The sequence below is a fragment of the Octopus sinensis genome, unplaced genomic scaffold (genome assembly GCF_006345805.1).
Source record: "Octopus sinensis unplaced genomic scaffold, ASM634580v1 Contig15588, whole genome shotgun sequence".
Taxonomy (NCBI): Eukaryota; Metazoa; Mollusca; class Cephalopoda; order Octopoda; family Octopodidae; genus Octopus; species Octopus sinensis.
Genome location: NW_021833811.1, coordinates 19,838 through 29,162, shown reverse-complemented (window position 1 = coordinate 29,162; position 9,325 = coordinate 19,838).

Here is a 9,325-nt window from a genome sequence, read left to right as displayed (position 1 = left end):
GAAAGCGACGAAAATATTTTGACTAATTAAATTTAAATGTTGAAGTGAATCTAACGGATTTTGTGTGTTTCTTAAATGGCTTATAAACACCTTCCACACTGCAATTGTTTTCGTTCTAGCACACGATCTCAGATCAGGTCACTTGGTATGCAAGTTCATCACCGTAATAATAGTCTTGCAAAAAGATGTAGTAAAACTAACACACAAGTACATTTAAAATCTGGCAGATGGGTTAATATTAATCCTGTCATTAAACATCTCTGTCATTAAACATCTCAACACGCTTCATTACTTACTTGCTCAGAAATACCTTAATGCATCTCGCTGGTAATACGAGAACGACTCTACCTCTGAGATAACCAGCAATATACCCCTTCTCCTTCTGTCATACATGCTATTTCACCAGCCAGATCCCCCATCAATTATTATCCCCAATCCTTCCTTTCTAGATTATGCAACACTCAGGAACTCACTCCCTGTTCACACTAACTTAAAGATGTCCAAACGGAACATTAATAACATCGATCTATCGAATTAATAGACCCTATCTATTCGTTTCCCTTGTACCTTGTCAATGAAGAGAAATAATTTCATTTATGCTCTTATATTTATTGTGTTTCCTCTTTCCATTTTTTCTATTGCAGAAAAAGAAATTAATGACCAGACAGCTTATTCAACTTTTTCCTTCAAACCAAATCCATATCACAACCTTGTAATCGAGGCTCAAATGTATGCCCGCTCGGTCTTGGATTGTTCACGTTTATGTATGGTATCTTCTACATGTACCGCCTTTTCATATACTAACACTAAGTGTCTACTAAAGAAACTGATCTGAACTTTAATGGAATTCACCCCAAAATTATTTACTTCTCCATGAAATGTGAGCAAGACTTCAACGGATCACGTTTGCTAATAATAATTCTATCTGATAAAATGTGTATTTCTTCGCGAATAAAGTCAATTTAATTCAGATAATTCTTTTGTTAATTTATTTTTATTGCTAACGTTTTTCGTTCTAAATTAGTCTTCTCTTAGAAAACCTTTCACACATTGGACGATTTATAAGATTTACCTGAGTACCAATGAAGCAATTGGGTGTTATTTTATCGACCTTCAAAGAATGAAACACTAAGTTAACCGGGACAACATTTGATTTCAACGTAACGCTTCTTACTCATCATCTAAATAATATATGAGATAAGATAATTGCATTTAATTGATTTCCCTTCAAAAGTGAAAGGATTTGTTATTCAAACTAAAAAAAGAAAAATACAAATTGAGGAAAGTAACTTCGAAAACTTTTATGAAGTACAAGTTAAACGAAGTATAGGTTAAACCAAAATATGAAATCAATTATACGGAAAACGAAATCTAATAGAAATTTGATCGTAAACTCAGTAGACCCACGATTTCTTTCAGGTTATCGAAAGGTTAAAACAGTTTTCGCTGTGAAAAACATAAATTGCAATACTGACCATACATGTCGTAAAAATGTTCCTTTTGTTTTCTTTTGTTTAGCTTTAGATTAATATTGGATTCTTTGTTTATAGTTTATTGAAGAGGAGAGATGGCGTTAGACATGGCGTTTGCAAGACTTTATGGATTGGCGAGATCGATACGGTTAATGCTTAGTTTGAAGATTTGTGTGTTAATATCTGTAGGGAAAATGGTATCAGGGATTGAATTTCAGAGGATTAATGTTCTGGGGCAGTGGAGACCCAATCGCACAGTCAGTATTAGTTAAAAAATTACGGGCAAAGATTTTATATAAATAATAATTAAAATTTTAATTGAATAAATCAAATTTATTTACAGTCAACTTCTGAATGAGATTGAAATGTCACAGATAAAAAGTTAGCCTCATCTATTATAAATTATGAAAATACGAACTCCTCGAAAGTGATTCTCTTTTCGTTGTTGTGTCGCAAAACGAAGGAGGATGTCTTCAAGATTCAGGTTTTCATCACACCATTTATTCATTATATTTGGGCATGAATTGTCCGGTTTATTGTCTACCACGGAAATTTTCAGATAAGACTTGATCATCCACAGCTTGAGAAAGTATTCATTCATAGCCTGCCGTGTGCTTACAGGCAGTGTTACATCTTCTTGCAGCAGTTCGATCAGTTCAAACGAGGAATCCATAGAGAGATTCAAAATCTCAAGTAAATCGGTTAATGAGATCAAAATGTGTCACTTCCACCTGATGAGTCGCTTTGCATAGTGGCATTCTGATATCAGGGGTATCCAAGTTCAGTTGAAATGTATTTGCTATGAATTTGAGACAAACCATATTCAGAAACTGGGGAATTTAGCGAGTAAGATAAGAGAGGTTTATCATGACCCCTTGTGGGCAATAAAGAAATAAGGTAAGAGAGGTTTATCATGATATCACCATTTTATGCCGAAAATTGGTGTCGGAACTCTAAGCAATTGTGGTTCAATATAAGAATGACGGTCTCATTTGTGAAAATTGATGGCATTTCCTTTATTAATTTTCAGCCGACTTTCAACACTCTCACTGACCGATGAGACCCTCCTGCTGTGGTGATTTGCCTCGCAGATTAGGTTTCTACCGAGTCAGCGGGGGTGACATTAATAACTTCACTGATGTATTACTTAATCGGAGGCTGCAGAACTTTCGTTTCGTTTGACATGAAGATGTTTAACTGGATACCATTTCTGTTGCTGTAGTCACAGCAGTGAAGATTTGTAATATTTTTGCTAAAGACTTGATTTGAATTAAAACCTGTTTAGCGAAGACGAGAGCGCAAACTTTCATAGACAAACGTTACAGAAACATTCCTCTTTAATTTGCCTCTCCCATGACTTGATAACCTCACTGAAATGAGGGAGAATGTCAATAAATGAAAGCTCATAATGAACAGCATAGCACAGTACCCGCTGACTGGCCCATCGTATATAGGAGAAGATTTTCTTCTCTGCTGGTTATCCTCGTTTTTCTTCCTGTAAGTACTTGTTTTTACTGATGCACTCTGAATCGATCCATAAACAGGTAAAGTTGCTGCTGTATGACGAAAAATTCCCCGATAGCCTTTACATTTTTGTTATGAAGTTATCTACATCTAGGTTCTGTTGGTGGAAGCTGTCACAAGTTGCAAATGGGGCTTAGCTACGCAATTTCGCTTGAATACCAGCGATTCCTCCGCTCATGACAGTGGCACCATCATAACTATTTGTGAACATCAATACGAAGGGGTAAACGGAAACGTTGTCTGTGGGACACACCCGCTATAGTTTAAGCTTCTACCTCTAGAAGCCACTTGATGCGTCCCTCAGGCATCCGCCTGCCGACTCGCGTCGTTGTCAAAAGTCGTTCTGTCACGTGGTGCGTCTTTATTTTGCAGTACTTCTCCCTTGTTCGTCGATGACTGCGATGGATGAAACGAAGGGACATCGTGCTTCCGAGAAATTTTGGTTTTTGCTGGGGAAAACGGCGGCCGAAACAGTTGTCATGCTTCAAGCATCTTTCAAGGACGCTGCCATGAGCAAAACACAATTTTGCGAGTAGGTTTTCACGCTTTAGGAACGGTCATTTGTCGCTTGAAGACCAACCTCGTTCGTGGCGACCGTCGACCTCTTGAACGAATGAAAACATCACGAAAATTCATGAACTGGTCTTAGAGGACCGTTGCCGAACAATTGATGAACGTGTTGATATAACTGGTGTGTCTTGGAGCTCCTGCCAATGAGCTTTGAGCGAGGAATTGTGAATGAAAGAGTTGCAGCAAAATATGTGCCTCACTTGCTCACGGAAGATCAAAATCAGTCGCGACTAAATGCGTGTCGCAAAGTGAAAGAACAGTTGGAAGTTGATCCGAAACTTTTTTAAAGAAGGCCATCACTAGTGACGAAAGCTGGTGCTATAGCTACAACCCGGAAGCGATAGGGTACTCAAGTCAATGGAAGCATTAAATATCACCACGCCCTACAAAAGTGCGTCAAGTGAAGGCCAACTTCAAGACGATGCTGATTTGTTTCATTTATGCGAAATGAATTGTCCGCACAGTATTTGTTCCTCCTAGTCAAACTGTTAACCAGACATTTTGCTTGGTAGTTCTGAAGCGTTTGCGAGGCACGACGAGACGAAATCGTTCCGACCCGTGGCAGAAGTGGAGAGGTGTGGTCTCATCACGACAAAGAAATTTCGGACACCGCCTTCAGTGTGAGTCAGTTTTTGACCAAAAATGGCATGACTCTGATTACCCACCCTCCTTGTTGCCCCGGTCTTGCTCCCTGTAATATTTTTTTGTTACCCCGAAAGAAAAAAGTCCTCAAAGAAAAACACTTTGCAAATGTGAATGATTTGAAGAAAAAAAAGCAAAAAACGATGGAGGCGATAAAAGACATCACGAATTGCAGGACTGCTTCGAATAGTGGAAAACGCGTCTGGACCGGTCATTCAATTCAGAAGTTACTCAATATCCAAAGAAGTCTTCACAGATAATATTGTCAAATACTCGATGTAGAACGCCTTAGAGCAGTTTAATTTTCGAAATGACTATTATTTCATGCAAAATGAATGTAAATTTTACGAATTAGTCAAGTCTTAATCTAGTAATTCTTAGATTACTGATGTCATAATATAGAGAAACCTTTTGTACAAAATATAATGTCGCGTGACACTAACGCACGGACGTAGCAGGGAATGTAGAAAATATTCTAAACTTAATCACGTGTTCATTCTCTTCAAACACTTGACAGAAAACATTCGAAGCATTGATCGTTTAGACATGTTCAATCAACCGTGTCAGCCTTAACTTACGGCGCCAAACATTGTCACTTGATCCCAACACACACACACGTAGCAGGGTACCTAAAATTTTTCTAAGATATATATATATATATATATCCGTTTCTAAGACCAGTCATGTGACTATCCTCTATCAACCAAATCCGATTCAAAACGTATACTATTTTGAGCCATGAACTCGTCTATAAAAATAGGGCAAGCTTCAAACACTAGTCAGTAGCAAAACAGCCATATCACAAGCCACATCTTTCTGTTTCAACTTTCTCGGTACTTAGGCAATGTGTATATATTCCTGTACCGCAATAATTAGAGATATAAACCTGAACTTAATCGGGGTAGAATAACAGTAAATTTTTCAATAATTCAGCGTAGGTATTCTCTTTTTCGCTGATCTTTATGTTAACATCCGCTGAACAGCTAATTTCCACAACTGTACACAGTTTCTCTTTTCCATCCCAAATCACTATGTCAGTCCTATTATGCTTAAATTTTATTGAGGCTTTTCACTGGGACATTCCATCAATACTCCTTCTTATTATGAGTGGCTATCACCTCTACCAAACTGTGGATTCTTATTTCTTTGGGCTCAGAGTTATCTTTCCGACGGATTTTGTTATACAGTGTCTTAGTCACATCATATCACATCGGTTGATAATACTGCGATGACGTTTTCGAACAACTGCTTATGATGTGGGTGACAGCATGGTGTTAACTCCAGAAAGTCTGCATCGTTTATCATATTTTGGTATTTTACCAGCGTCTTTGAACCTTTTGTGCATCAAGCATTTGACTGATACTTCCTATTCTTGAATTGCAAAAGCATAGCGGTCAGTGTGAGAGTTTGCAGTCCGGTCGTTGGTCCATGGTAGATTGCTTTTATGATCAATGTTACTATCATCCCGAAGCTTTCTGCTAACATATCCATGCATGATCTTCTGCTGATATACGCGCATCCTTTCATTTGATGATATGTTGCGGTAGAGTCGTGCGACATCTTTGGACATGTATTCTAGGTTATCAGACAAAGAGTGTTATCTGTCTCGTGTATGCAAATTTGGTCAAGTGATGCACTTCAACACATGGTGGTTAAAAGATGTTGCTGAAAGGATTTTAATACGACATTCAAGGCAGTCTGGATCGATGTTAAGTCTCTGCCACCTTGTTTTCATTGTAGGTAGAGGTGGTCTCCGTTAGGTAGAGGGCAGCTGTCCTGCTGATGTGAATATCTCTTTGAAAATTAAAGAAAAAGAAGATAACTATGGACAACTGCTCCGAAACCTCCAGCTTGTATATCCGGATTACAAATTTACATTTATCCCAATAACTGGAGCACTTGATTTTCGAAAATAAATACTTATCTGTCAGTTTGGATAAGCTTAGATTTTCAGAAAAAGAAATCAACAGTACAAATATAATCTATAAACGGAACAGCAAAACTATGCAAGATTTTTTCTCAGGTTTAAAATGTGGCATTGTTTTCGTTATCCACCATGGAGCTTTGTATATTTGTTAGAAACAAGCTCCTTCTTCAGAGGATGAATTTAAATGATTAAATACAGAAGAGGCATACATACATACATACATACATACATACATACATACATACATACATACATACATACATACATACATGCATGAATGCATGTATACATGCATACATACATACATACATACATACATACATACATGCATGCATGCATACATGCATACATACATACATACATACATACATACATACATACATACATACATACATGCATGCATACATGCATACATACATACATACATACATACATACATACATGTATGCATACATACATACATACATACATACATACATACATACATACATACATACATACATGCATGCATGCAAGCATGGGTGAACTGGCAACAATCGTTTGAATTGTATGACTGATTCTTATATTATCGACTCTGCTGGGATAAATGATAAAATCGAGTTCAACCAAATTTGAAAAGCAGACGTAGAGGAATGTGATAACGGGCATTAACTCATCGTTTCTATCAATTCGCTGCCATTGTCACTAAGGTATATTGGTTTCAAATTGTGGCACAAGCCCAGCAATTTCGGAGGAGGAGAATGGAAATCGATTACATGAACCCCCGTGTTCAACTGGGACTTATTTCTATCATCCCCACAAACGATAAATGGTGAAGTCGACCATGGCGGAATTTGAACTCAGAACGTAGAGACGAACGAAATGCCGCTAAGTATATTTGTCCATCACACCAACGACTCTGCCAGCTCGTCAACTTTTTACTACAGTATATTAAAGAGTGTTGACCTGTTTTACAGTATCCTGTTCTGGTGTTACCTTGTTTACAACTCCGAGATGCACTTAGGTGATATTAATAATGTTAAACGTCCTTTGTTCAATATATTCATTTACAATTGTATGATATAAACCAAGGATTGACTCTGTTTTGTTTTTTCCATTTAATTGCGATTAACAAATAATCATTGATTAATTGACAACATTAATCAATTGGAAGGCTATTTATTATTCATTTTATAGCGATTTTATGAACAAAAGTGTTGCTGGTTACAAGGCTTTCAATAAAACTTTCAATAAAGAGAGAAAGAGTGAGGGACAGTGAGAGAGGGAGAGAGAGAGAGAGAGAGAGATGGGGAGAGAAAGAAAGAGAGAAAGGCGTATCTGTGCCTTGTTCACTATAATCGTCGTCTTTGCGTTTTGCTGTTGTCATAGGTTTAGATTTTAATAGTTCTTAATCTAATCTTATTTTCTATTTTATCTCTGGCGTGATAATAGATCTACTGCCGTTTTGTAGGATCATAGTCCACAAGGGCATGTAGCATGCTCTCTTCTGAGGAGGAACATTGACAACTGCCTTTATACATAATGCCTAAACAATCAAAATTCCTAAACTAAACTCTCATTTTTGAATATATGGTCGTTGGATATCGGATATTTTATGTTGTATGTAATGAATGTTGAAGAGCAATCTATTAATCTTTTGTTTCGGATCATTATTCTACTTCTAATAAGAAGCTAAGAACTTGGTCTAGATTGTTCAAAGCTGTTGAATGCCGGCCTTATTTCTCTGTGCATTACGTCAAATGACAACACCAAATATTTGTCAATGCCAAGACTTTCAATTTCCACATCTGTTTAATCAAAATTCAAGATCAAAAATTCTAATGCTTTGGGGAGTTGGTCTTTCAGGTATTTCTGTCGTTGCCCAGTGGGTCAGTGATCCAGTGCAAACCCAGGGCCAATTTTTTTTTACGAACCGAGCAGATTTTTTTCAATGTTAATATCAAAACAAACACAGATATATAAAAAAAAATTATTATTATAAGGGTCGGCTGAAAAGTTCATAAAGTGATTAAGATACTTTTATGGAGTGTGACGAAATGAAGTTCCTTTAAAAAAAACATCCCCTTTACGGTCCACACATTTCTTTCATTAGTGTTGCACTGTTTGGATCGCACTGGTGAAGAAGCCATCCTGTTGATCTAAAAAGTCATCAGCAACAGATAAGACGTCTTCATCACTGTTATATTGCTTCCTGGCTATGTGTTCTTCCTGTTCTTCCTGTTGGGAAACACATGATAATCAGATGGGGCCAAATCACTAAAATTGGGAGGGTGATCAACCAGTTCATAATCAGTCACGCACAAGACATAAAAAATGAAAGTCGACATTTATTTGTTATAAACATACACATGGAAGGCTTTCGGCCATAAAACAGCTTTAAGATATGCGTAGAAGTAACGCTAAAAGAGAACAAGGATCTTTTATATTTGTCTTCAGCTTTTCAACTCCCTCAATTTTGTTCTAATTGAGTTCAAATTTGGTGTATTGATGTAATTTTGTACGCTAGATATTGATATGAAATTAATTTTCTTTATAAATTGAGAAAATAAACAGTTTATAGCTTTTAAGTTTGCAAATTTTCGGCAATGTTAGCTAATGAAAAGCCACAGACATAAAGGTACCTGGCTCCATAGTAACGTCCTACCTGGGCTCTGGTTGAGTAGTAAACCAACGGGTGATAAAAACACTGGACGTGGCACGAAAAAGTGAAGGAAGAAAGACCAACAGAGAGGAGCAGAGAAGGTTGGGGAAGAACAGGTAGGAAGAAAGAGGGAGTGCAGGGGGAAGAAAAATGGGAATAAGTATAGACAATGGGTAGTTGATAGAGATGGACATAGGAAGGAAGGGAGATAGTAAAAGGAGAAAGGCGTCGGATGGGCAGAGAGAGTGAGAGAAAGAGAGAGAGGCAGATAGAAATAGAGAAGGTTTTGCAGACAAGAGTGTGTGTGTGGGGGGATGGGAGAGGAGACAATGGCGTAGTGGTTAAGAGCGCGGGCTACTAAACCCAAGATGCCGAGTTTGATTCCAACCAGTGATCTGAATAATAATAATAATAATAATAATAATAATAATAATAATAATAATAATAATAATAATAATAATAATAATAATTTAGCTAACGTACGAAGATACATTCTCAACACAAAAAAAATATCAGAAATAGAAATAGAACATCTAAAAGAAAAAATAT